This window comes from Coffea arabica, chromosome 10c (assembly GCF_036785885.1).
Source record: "Coffea arabica cultivar ET-39 chromosome 10c, Coffea Arabica ET-39 HiFi, whole genome shotgun sequence".
NCBI lineage: Eukaryota > Viridiplantae > Streptophyta > Magnoliopsida > Gentianales > Rubiaceae > Coffea > Coffea arabica.
In genome coordinates, this window is record NC_092329.1 from 15,062,492 (window position 1) to 15,075,318 (window position 12,827).

Consider the following 12,827-nt stretch of genomic DNA (forward strand, 5'->3'; position numbering starts at 1 on the left):
GAAATTGTCATTTTTTAGCTCCAATAAACCCAATCCTACCCAATTTCGGATACTACTTTAAGAAACTATAAATAGGGGATATCTAGGACGTTTTTAGGTATGGAAAACATTAGTTTAGATTAATTTTAACATCTTTTTATAGTTTATTCTTGAGAGATCAAGATCAAATAGAGGTGAATCAACGGAACGTGCAAGGAGAAGATTGGAGTAAGCAATTGAAAAGTTTTCTTACTCATGTTCTTATCTTTATAGTAACTCTTTGAATTTGTGGTTTTAATTTTCAAATCATGTCGAACTAAATTGTTTCTAGAATTAGGGTTTTTATGAAGAAATTTGATTAATTTTTCTAGTTTAATTTCTTGCCTTTTGTTATGATTTATTTATCTTAATTTAATTACGTGTTTATGTTTGGCCACTATAGACATGCTTTTAGGATTTGTATTGAACTGAGAAGGGATATACAATCGTGTATTAGATAGATAAACATACTCAATCTAATCACGAGAGTAGGTTAGGATTTGTATGACGCACTTATATCACCAAAGTTCTTAGAGGGTTTAATTGAATACTTGCGATCTCGAGAGAGCCTTAGGATTTAATTAGGCACATTCTAGATGTATGAGAAATAATATAAACTAGATAATTGATTCAAATTCTGGATTAAAACCTGAAACCCTAGACTTATGTCTATCGTTTTCTCACTACTACTTTGTTTATGTTGATTATTATTTTTTGCCTAATTAGAAAATATCACTCCTTAAATTTAACTTTGTTGCTTTGTTAGAATAATTAAAATAGAAAATTAACTCGTCCCTGTGAGTTCGACCCCTGGAATACTTCAAGTGATTTATTAGTACCATTAACCATGTGCGTTTGTAGAAAATCATCGATTAAGTTTTTGGCGCCGTTGCCGAGGATGATGTTTAATTTTCTTACTTTAGTTATTATTTGTATATATTCTTAATCTTTTGTTTGTATTTTCTTTGTTATTTTGTAGGAATCTATCTCCTTGGAGTTCAATAAATCAAGAAATTCAAACAAGTCCGAGATGGCAGTAGATAATAGAAATAATGTAGGACTTCATTTGAGAAACATCCAAATCCCAATAATTACAGCATTTCCTTATTGTATCCTATTGAGTGAAGGGGTCAGAAATTATGAGTTGAAGATGATTCACTTTACCATGCTTCCATCTTATCCTGGTCTTCCTAATGATGATCCGCTCTCCTCCATTTGTGAATTCTATTCAGTGGTACAAACTTTTCCTTTGCATAGAATTACTAAGGATGATGTTTAAATGATGTGCTTCCTTTATTGTCTCAAGGATTGTGCAAAGTCATGGTTGTTAAATTTGTCAGAAGGGTCTCTTAGAATATGGGAAGATGTTTATAATATCTTTATGACAAAGTACTATTCACCTCAGATGACATTTGATTTGAGGAATGAGATTTGCACCTTAACTATAATGGAAGGGGAGCCAATTTATGAAGCTTGGGAGCAATTCAAGCTATTACTTGCTCAATGCCCTTATCATCAATATCCTTTGGCATTGCAAGTACAATTATTTTATGATGGCATGACATTTACAACACAAAATATGGTGGATATTGCAGCTGGAGGATATATTGGAGATAAAACCCCAGAAGAATTGGTTGCAATATATGAGTTGTTGTCTAATAATTCAAAACAAAAGGCAGCTTGGGGTAGAGGAGTAGCTGTTCATGGGATGAGTACATTAGTGGAATGGGGTTCACAAGTTGTTGAATTAAGTCGTCAAGTACAAGTGTTATTACATTGTATAACTCAACCACAAGACCCATATTCATATTGAAGTTATGGTGTCCAACAAGAGCATGACTCTAGCGCGTATAGTTTTGGATGGAACAATCACCCTAATCTCTCATGGAAGGATCCAAGAGTTGGACTTGCTAGACCATTGTAGACACCAAATTTTTTAGCATAATTTACTATTTATTTCTTAGTTTTTATTTGTCGTGTTAAGTTTTATTCACTTTTTAGTTTTTTAGTTTTTAAATTTTTTAGTTTCTAGCATAAAATTTCTCGAAAAAAAAGGGGAAAAAGAAGAAAAGAAAAAGAGGAAAATCTTAGCTTTTTATTTTTATCTTTTGGTTATTAATTTTGTACATTTTATTTAAGCTTAAGTTTGTTTGAATTATTTTTATTTTTATTGTGATTTAAAAAAAAAAAAAAAAAAAGAGGATACGCGACTTGCAAGCTGCGTTTTTTCGCAGCTTGCAAGAAAGGACCGGGCAGCCCCGTTAGTTGCAATTTTGGGAAAGATGGCTGAGGTTTTTAGGGTTGAGGGTCCCATATAAAAAGAAAACGCAGGAGGGGAGAGATGAGACGGCTGGAAAATCCGGAAAGGCCAAGAGAAAGAGACGGCTAAGGAAGAAACTGAAAACAAAAACGAGAGCTGAGGGTCTAAGTTTTTTTTTGGAAAGCTATAAACCTGAGGGATAGGAGTGTGACGGCTGCAAGTCTCGAAGAGAAAGAAAAAGGAAGACCAGAGAAAGGGGGCAGCCGAAAGGAGTAGAGAGGTTTTGGGAGCAAGCTGACGGTTGAAAAAACAGAAAAATGCAAGGGAGTCTGGGGAGTTGAGAGGGTCGGCTGTGAGAAGAGGCTAGGGTTTGGGAGAGAGGTTCTAGAGGAGAGAAAAGAGGCCAACAGAGGGAGGCTTTGAACCAGTAACAAAATAACGGATGGAGAGCTGAAAGTAGCCGTCGTTTGCCGTGACCCATTGCCATCGCCATCGAGATTTCGAGAAAAACACTGTAATGGATTCTTCCTCTCTCTTATCCTTAACATTTGCTAGCAAAAGGATGAAAATCAGAGTTATTAACTTGCTTGTTTTCTCCGATGTTTGCTTATGGGAAGAGTTCAGTTGGCTTGCTGCTGTTTCTTTACGTTTTGCTTGCATTTTACAAGACAAAGATGCTTCCTTTTCATTGTTTACCTGTATTTTGGGCGCAGCTTTTGCTTGATAATCTTGTCTCTTGGGATCAGATGACGTTGGGGGGTGGGATATGGTGCGCACAAGTCAGCTGCAGTGAGCTTGAGGCTTTCGGCTCATTGCAACTGTAGCCATTTCATTGTGGTTAAGTTGTAATTTTTGCATTTATGCTGTTTTGTTCGCTTTCCAGTAGCCTTATTGGATCTGCTGGGAGTAAATAGGTGCGCTTGTGTTTTTCCTAACAATGTTATTGAGGGAGTTTTGGGTTGAACGAAATTGCAGCAGATCCTCATGTTGCCTGCTGCATTTTGCCCCTGCTGCCTTTTTGTTATGGTGTCTTCATTCGCCTTGCTCCTGTTTGTTTATTTGTTCAAGTAGCTGTTTTCTCGGGTTTCGGTGGAGTTTTGTTGATTGCTCATAAGCCTGCTGTGTTTTAGAAGGGACGCAGTTTCCTTTTTGTTTACAAAGGCCGAGAAGAAAAATGAACAGGGGAAAGTTGGAGCCATCTAACTTGTTTTTTCTGGTTTTGTTTGCTTTGGTTAAGAGCAATGCATCTGGTTTTAGGTTCTGTTAGTTGCACTGGTGTTGTTTTCCCGTTGCTCCCATTTCGTTTACTCCTGCACATGGTTCTGTCCAAAAGCTACACTTCACCCTCACACTTTGCTGCTTTCTTTTCTTCCTGTAACAGCTCACAAAAACTAGTTTTAATCTTCTTTTGCTAGCTTAATTTGATGTTCAATGGAAGAAATGGAATGATTTGGCGTTGGGTTTGTACGCTTAGGGGCTGAAATGCTTGAATCATGTTCGAATGCTTGATGAAAAGTAAATTCCAGGTTGATAAGCCACTGTCACACGAATGTTTTGTCCAGATTTTTTTGCACCAATTTCTGCTATGTTTTCTTGTTTGTTTGGATGACAGAGCCGAGTGTTTTTGTTGTTTAGTTTAAAAACTATGATCTTGGTTGAAAATTGTTGAGCAAGCTGCGTCCAGATTTTTGTTGTGGCCACCAAGAGCTTAAGAGCAAAGAGTTGCGGAAGCAACCTTGGCTGGAATTTGCAGAATGCATGAATTTCTTCGTGACCTTTTGCACCAGTTCTTTCTATGTTTCTTGTTTGTTTGGATGTCAAAGTCATGTCTTGTTTGTTTAGTTCAAAGTTTGGATGTTAGATCAAGAAAACTTCGGTTAAGTATGCGTTTGGAGTCTGAATTTGATATTGGAAAGTAAAAATACAGTAGTTTGGTTCATTCTGTTGCAAAAAAAACAGACATGGCTTCGGTTTTCCTGAAGCTTTATTTTGCATGAAAACTTTACATGATTTTCTTCCAAGCCATTTGCATCACGTAAGTAGAGTTTAGGCGTTGAGTTATTGTTAGTTCAAAGTCTTGTTTGATAAAGGTTTGTGAATGAAGTTTGCTAATGAGATTATCTGGGCTGTTAAAATTATTTTGGTATTGCAGAATTCCTCTGTGATTTGCATGATCTACATGAAAGTGCTTCCAAAGATTCCATTGTTAATAAGTGTTTAGCCATGTTGGTTGGATTTGACTCAAAATGTCATGAGAATCTTGTTTGCCGAAAGCTCATTTGGAGTTGCAGAGTTTTTTTTTTTTTGGGATGAAAACTATAGCAGAAATACAGAAGCAGAACCTGTTTTCCCGAGAAGCCTTCGTTTGCATGCATGAAAATCTTTTAAAAATTGCACTTTGGCCCTCCAAGTTCTCCCTTATGTCACTATGACCCAACCAATTGAATAATATCCTCAATTTGGTCCTTGGCAGCTTTAGTTTTTGCAATTTCATTGCTTGCTTTGCTTCAATTAACTACCATGCTTTGTCAAATTGCACTTAAACCATGACTTTAGGGGCTTTACGATCAAGTGAGCTTTGGATTTGCGTTTTTGTTTAATTTTTCTCAATTACAGTGGTACCTTGACCTTTTTATTGTTTTGAAGCCATTTTTTTCTTTCTTTCATTTGGACACCATTCCAAGGGAGGTATAACTTCTTTTATCTTTTTTATTCTCTTCTATGTGATCCAACGTGCTAAGTGAAAATTGCATGTCTACTTGCTTCCCTTGCCTTTCCTTAATTCCTTTCATTTATTTCATTTTTACTTTTGCTTTTTATTTAAGTTATTCTTTATGGGGTATGTGTACACCTCTTGGCTTGTAATAGATAGGGCTTGGAGGAGCATTTGATGAAAACCTATTGAAAACGTGTGCCTAGCTAGCCAATGTAATAGGTCCTTTAGCTTGATTGCTTGCTTTTGTTGCTATGTGTTAATTTGCTTTATTAGGTTCTTGCATCTAGTCGAGCATGCTAAGTGTTATGTGCTATGTGTTTATAAGTGTTTGGCATGTCTACTTGCTTTCTATAATCGTAGATGAATGTGATGGATGAATGTACGTCACCACACTAGTCCAATGCTAGTTGTGGCTCATTATTCCGTTAGAAATTCATAGAAAGGGCTAGTCCAACGCTAGACCCTTAGGGATTTCCCTTTCGTTAGTGCATACCTGCATGTTCATTACATTCCATGCATTTTTCTTAATTTTTATCATTTGGCATGCTCCTCCAATCCTTTTCCCCTCACTTTAGGCTTTTTGCATTCTCATGCTAGTTATAGGGTACATTTGCTTGAGAGTCCCCTTTCGATAAGGGAAACGAGCGAGTTTGGTTACCAAATAGCCTTAGCACGCTAGTTCTTCCTTCTAATCCAAGGAAAAATTAACGTCGTAAAGTTAGAAGTCCTTCCCATGCCCGACTTGATGCATTCCCTTAGGGTCATACACTTGCATTCTTTTTATATCACATCCACGCTCTTTTAGCCACATTTTCTCACTACTTAGACTTTTTCTCAATCTACACTTTCTCACCACTTTCTTCCTATCAATTATTTATTTTTCTACCTCACAAATGGCATTCAAATTGCACTTATACGTATCTAATATCCTATTTTCATTCATTTGCACACATAAACACCTTTATTTTCTCACACTTCCACATTTGCACTTGAGTCCTCACTTGCATTAATCACGACTTCCATGAGAGTTTTCCTTATTGGCCACCACAATTCATGTGGTTGGGACCTAAAAGCCTCATAAGAAACATTTTAGGCTTAGGATTGCATTTTTCTTTCCTTTTCGCGTCCATTAGTCATATCCAACATGCGATACATACCTTGGGTAGAAAAATTAGAAAAAATGGGGCTAAGTCACGCAACTAGCTTTGGCTAGGGTAAGGGAGTGCCTTAGGCTCCGCCTTTGCCTTCTCCCTTACCAAATGTGACATCCGATCCCTTTCTTTGGCTACGTAGACTTAAAAGTTTTTAAAAGGATTTATTTACTGTTTTTCGTTCAAAAACAAAAATCATTTTTGGGTGACTTGGTACACCCTAACTCTATACCAAGTGGCGACTCCATTCAAAAACCCTTTTTTGAACTTTGTTTGGCCAAACCGTCGCATTTCACAATCCCACGGCCTTTATTTTCACTTTCACACGTTCATACACATATCTCACACACACTACACACACACCATCAAAAAGTGGGGCGCGACAACTTGGCGACTCCATTGGGGATTTCCTAAGTGGGTCCAAGCATTTGATTTAGCCATTCTTTTCCTTTTTCTACCCCTTTTATGCATTGCATTTTGGATATTAGGATTGCATTTTTTTTCTTTTTTAGGACTCTTTGCCTCGCTCGCATTTCAAACTACTCCATCGCTTCCAAATGTATAATTGGTTGATTGGATGTATGTTTACTTGTTTATCTCTCGCTTGCATTGCATTTAGGGGGGGTGTGTCACCTTAGAGCCTCGCGTTGGTTCTTGATCCCTCCCCTCCAAACGAGCACTAGCATACGAGCATACGCTTTAATTTTTTTTTCACCCTTCATTTATTTTTCTTTTAGTGGCTTGTCACGCCACTCCACCCTATTAGGATTAGGCGACCCACTTGGACATGTGATCACGACACGATGTGTGTGTAGCATGATCCAATGGGTCACTCAATCTTCCGCTTTAAGCTATGGGTTGATAGCCTTTAGCTTTTAGTCGAAAGTTGAGGATTTTGATAGATTCACTCAAACACGTAGCCGTGACACGATGTGTGCGTAGCGGTGTTTGGGGAATCGCTAGAGCCACCGACAAAGAACCTTGGGATTGATGACCCTTGGATTCTAAGTCTGAAGGCTCGGGGACCTGAGCTTATCGAGTCTAGATGCATTAGTGAACCCTAACCTCACGTATCCATATTAGAATTGCCTAGGGTAGAGTCGACCTTGCCCTAAATTAGGAAACAACATTCACGAGGGGAGGGGTCTTACCCTTTTTTCTTATCTATCTTTGTCGCTTTCTAATTGTCCAAACGTGTTATGTGATTATGTGTTGAACTCACGTTTCTTGTCTTCTGTCTTCGGCATTCACAAACATTAAGAGATAAAAGGTCTGGCATGGCCTCCTTTTAGGACCTACCCTTATAGATAGGCCATTGCATGTTTAGAAATTTTGGTATATTTCATTCGTAAATTAATAATGGCATGTCATTTTTAGGCCTATCCTGGCATATAAAGGGCTCCTTAGGTCATGTTTCATTTCAAATTGCATATTTTACTGCTTTAATAAATTGGCATCACGCATAAACCCTAGAAAGGGAATGCCATTTAGGCGATCCCGTGCTAGGAATAAGCCACCTTGTGTCTCGGATACTTAATCCAAGGAGACTTGCACGTTTACATTTTGTACCATCCAAAGGGATAGTGCACAAGATAAGGTAGGATCTGATCATTTTCATAAAGTAATCTTTGGAATATGAGCGTTTAATAATCACTTTTTGGCCATTTTATCAAATTGGTAAAAATCCCTTGCAAAAAGGACATTAATTTGAAGAAATTCACAAATCATTCCTCGCTATTGAGACGATAAATAAATTGAGGCCAAAATTTGATTTTAGAAGGCTTATAGACTAATGCATCGCAATAAGCCGTCAATTCCATTCAGTCCATTGGATCATTTTATTCGTCAATTTCATCCAATCCATTTTATCAATTTGTTTATTTTTAGGGCAACCTAGTCGATTTTGATTTTATTTGACTAGTTTATCCATTTTAGGACAATCTAGTCAATTTTGAATAAACCATCAATTTCAATTCATTTGACCAATTTACCCTTGTTAGGGTCATCCGGTCGATTTTTGAATAAATCATCAACTCATTTGACCAATTTACCCTTTTTAGGGTCATCCGGTCGATTTTTGAATAAATCATCAATTCATTTGACCAATTTACCCTTGTTAGGGTCATCTGGTCGATTTTTGAATAAATCATCAACTCATTTGACCAATTTACCCTTTTTAGGGTCATCCGGTCGATTTTTGAATAAATTTTCATTTCATTTGGCCAATTCACTCATTTTTAGGGCAATCTAGTCGATTTTTGAATAAATCACCAACTTCATTCAATTCATTTGATTAGTTAGGGCAATTTTGGCGATTTTCGATAAATCATTCATTTCGTCCGATTCATTGGACCAGTTTACCCTTTTAGGGCGATCTGGTCAATTTTGAATAAATTCTCGATTTCATTCAATTTATTTGACCAATTTCATTTTTGAATAAAATTTTCAATGTCATTCAATCAAGTTTTTTTTTTTTAGGATGATCCGGTCAATTTTGAGTAAGTTTTAAATTTCACTCAATTCATTTGACCCGTTTCCCTTTTCAGGGTAATTTGGTCGATTTTAAATAAATTATCAATGGCATTCAACCCATTTGACCAATTAGGGTTTCGATGTCAATTTCAACTTGGGAAACCTAGTCGATTTTTGAGAAAGCCATCCATTGCATTCAGCCATTTGATCAGTTGGGGTTTTGACCCGTGCTTCACCGAGAAAATTTGGTCAATAAATTCCAATCTCTTCGATAGGAAGTTTATCAAGGTCAAACCAATGCGTTTTTGCAAATTCTTGTATCGATCAAAAGTGATCAATCCATTCGGACGTTGATCTCATTTTGACAAGTGTCTCTCGTCACTCCAATTAGCCAAATTTTTTTTAATTCTATGAGTTGATCAGATCCATCAGGTATGGTATAGTGCCTACCCTAGAGGATTGCATTTTCATGCTAGGCCTACCCTTGGCACAAAAAGGGTTCCCCCATAGGACATGCATACCGATTTTATATTCTTTCTTACTAACTCAGGGTATTTTTCTTTTGTTTTCCCCCCTTCCCTGCATTCATAAAAATACTTCAATAAAGAGAAAATATTTTTCTATGCCTGATGGCACTTCCAATCTAATAAAGTGTCAAAACTGCAAGTGTTATTTGATTTTTGGACAGATCCTACAATGAAAACATAAATGATCTATCTGGAAGCTCTACGCTAAAGTCTCTGAGAGATTTTGTAATTATTTTTCAAAGGGAAATTCTGTTTATTTGATTTGTTAATACATTTTGTTCCAAAAGAAAAGGAGACAAAAAGTGTATATGTGGAGCTCTTTACAAGTTTCTCTCTTTTCATTTGTATCGTAATTGAACAAGAATTTTTATTTCAAACTTTTTCAGCAATAAAATTTTTGGACAATTATTGTCTTGTGTATATGTACATTTCATTCTTTATTCTTACTCATTAGAGATTTCATGATGAATTTTAAGAAATAAGACCAAATTGAGATTTTTTCAACCTATAGCCTGAATTTCGCAAGTGTATACTCTCTAAAATCCTCATGTATACTAGGTTGGTGATCCGAGCTATACAATAAGAGTGCTCAGAAAAGGGTGAACGGTCACTCAAAAGACTCAATGAGATACCTTTTCTCCTTCACTTAACCCCAAAATAAAATCAGTCACATTGATTGATAAATTGCAAATTGGGGCAACCTTGGCTTGAAAATGTCCGCTGTGTCTAATTATATTCAACTCACATCTAAGTGAAAGCAAAAATGTGCATTATTCTTGTTTGTTTTGAAAATTTGGAATGATACTTTGAGCATTCTTTTCTCTACCTATACACATTTAATCATTTGCTCTCCCATTTGAGCCTTTGAAAGAATAATTTCGTTTCAAATAAGAGCCCTAATGATCACTACCCTTCATTGGAAAATTTTCAAATATCAAAAGAGGAATGGATTTTCAATGACCATTTCGCTACTTTGGTTGTCATGAGGTGTAAGAATGATACTTTGGCCGTCGTTTCTACAACTTAAACACTGATCATCCCTTGCATCCTCATTTGAGCTAAAAATTGGTGGTTCTTTTTGAGTGCACATATGATCCCACCTCACATTGGGGAAGGAGATTGGGGAATTTTGAAAAAGAAAAAGGGAAAAGCAACAATGCTAGAATAAGGAGGGAACCGCAAATTGGGGAAATTTGATTCCACTTGGGGTCCAATTTCGAAAAAAAAGAAAAAAGAAAGAAAAGGAAGAGTTTTGTCCGCGTGGATCGCCTATGTTTTACAAATATGGATGAACAAGGGTCTTCCTCAGTCAGTTAATTCAGATACATGTCAGAAATTTCCCATTAATGAAAGTTTCCTTTCAGAGTTATTGTAAGGAACAGAATAAAAGTCAGACCCTCTTCTTTTCCGATCAAACATTATATCCCTAGTTATCCCTTTTGAGCCTTCAAAATAAAATACTTCATTTGGTAACCCCTGAGAATCGCAAACCCCACACTGGGGCAAGTTTGAGTTGAAAAAGAAAAAGTTTCAAGAAGTGAAAAGTGATAAAGCAACAAAATCCAAAAGAAAAGAGAAAAGAGAACCTCAGTTCACAAATAAACTGGGGCAAATTTTGTGAAAGTTCAAAAGAATGGCAGAAGGCCGAAAAATCAAAAAAAAAGAAAGAAAATGAAAGTGAAAAAGCCTCAATTGAGCATAAATTGGGGCAAATTCTGATTTAACCCTAAAATAGGGTTGGCGTAACAATGCGGTCTCAGATTCTTTAAACCACTTTTGAAATCCGCTTTCAAGCCTTAACTTTTCTAAGCACCCCACCTGACCCCATTACAAAAGCCGAAAGTCCTGACTTCTGTTCTTTGCAATGGCCCTGTCAAGAAAATTTCTGATGTCGGAAAATTTTAGCTGTATTTCTGAATTGCCTGGGTATGGGGTTGACGCTACTCAACATGTGAAAACCCACCAAGTTGAGGGAAAGGAAAAGAGGCAAAAAGCAAAGCAAGAAAAGTAAATGCAAGAAAAATGCAGGAAAAAATTCGACACTGAAGTCCCTGGTGAGTGATGAGAAAAATGCAAACAAAGTCTGAGATCTTTGAGTTCAAAATAGGGGCAATTTTGGGGAAATGCAATTTTCGGTGCAATGTCCTTGAAAGTTTTATTCTTTAGCTATCGTTTTCAAGCCACATTACAAGCTCATAAAGTCCATCGTTGACTTATTACTTCATGACAACCCAAAGTGAGTATTATGCTCATAAGAAATCCATCAATCATTTATGATCTTAAGGCTATAGCCTGTTCCCACATGATTAGCTATCGTTATCCGTATTGTTGTAAGCCTATAAATCTCATATGTGGACTACGTTTTCTTAAGAAATAAGGGTGACAAACTATTTGCTTTCACTAAGATGTGGTATTGAAGGGATTACATACAATTTTGGGCACAAAAAATAAAACAAATTCTGACCTCCCATTTCCTTAGCCATTTCAAAAATAAAGTCACTTGATTGGTCCTAAAAGATGAGCCAACCAGAAGTGGTGACCCGTTACCCTAAGCACCAATGCTAAAAGTGAGGAAGAAATCTTCTTGAATTTGGTGTTACTTCGAGGAATTCATCATGAAATTTCTGCATGAGTTCAAACTTGACGTTTAAAGTTTCTTCACATTGTTGTATATGTGCATTCTTTTCTAAATTTTAGAAAGTGCGGTTTTTCTTTGTTCAAATAAATGGAAAATCATCTGAACAAATTTTTGCAATCAAGGGAGCCCACACTGGGGGAAAAATTTTATTTGTGAGATTTCATGAAATAAGCCCATACTGGAGCAAATTTTTTGTAATACATTTGAGACTTTTGTCCAAAAATCAAATAATAACATTTTTCGAATCAATCCCGCTGCTCTTTTCATGGAATTTAAGTGCATGTCATGCTTTGTTAAGCCCCCCTGTGCAGGTATTCATGGTTCAAAATGACGAAAAGCATCCAGTGAGACAGAAGGCCGATACTGCAAAGAGAAGCAAGAAGAAGGAGGGAAAAATGGACCCGACACTGGGGCAAATTATTTTGAAAAAATTCTCTCGGAATAATCCGAAAGGAAGGAAAAAATCAAAAGGAAAAAAAAATCATAAAAAATCATCAAAAAATCATCATCAGAAAGGTCAAAAATCAAAAAACTCAAGTTTAACTTCTTGCTTCTTGACAAATCAAATTCAATTTCTTGTTCACAAGATCACGTTGGGCCTGGATTTCGTGCCGCCAACATTTCATTGGGCAAGATCGGGTTTAATCCCACTGACCAATTCATCACACTGGGGCAAATTATTTCGACAAGTCTCTCTCAGTCAGGAAAAATCAAAAAATCAAAAATCAAATCAAGTTCATCACGGCAGACTCGAGTTTGATCCCACTGTCCGATTGTCAGGACATTTTATTTTCACAGCCACTGGAGCGTGATGTTAGTCCCGCCAGTAAGCATTTCATTTTCACAGCCACTGGAGCGTGAGGTTAGTCCCGCCAGTGTGCATTTCATTTTCACAGCTACTGGAGCGTGGGTTTGTCCCGCCAGTAAGCATTTCATTTACATCGCTACTGGAGCGTGGGTTAGTCCCGCCAGTGTGCATTTCATTTTTACAGCCACTGGAGCGTGGGATTAGTCCCGCCAGTGAGCATTTCATTTTCACAGCCAC

The 12,827-nt window shown here is 36.9% G+C and overlaps 1 non-coding gene across 1 annotated transcript; it reads right to left on the reverse strand.

Annotated features, from left to right (window-relative positions):
- Positions 1–1,432: 1,432 nt before the first annotated feature.
- Positions 1,433–1,539, reverse strand: LOC113715301 (small nucleolar RNA R71). Its single transcript, XR_003453935.1, has one exon. It is a non-coding gene; the product is annotated as a small nucleolar RNA R71 (small nucleolar RNA).
- Positions 1,540–12,827: the final 11,288 nt, after the last annotated feature.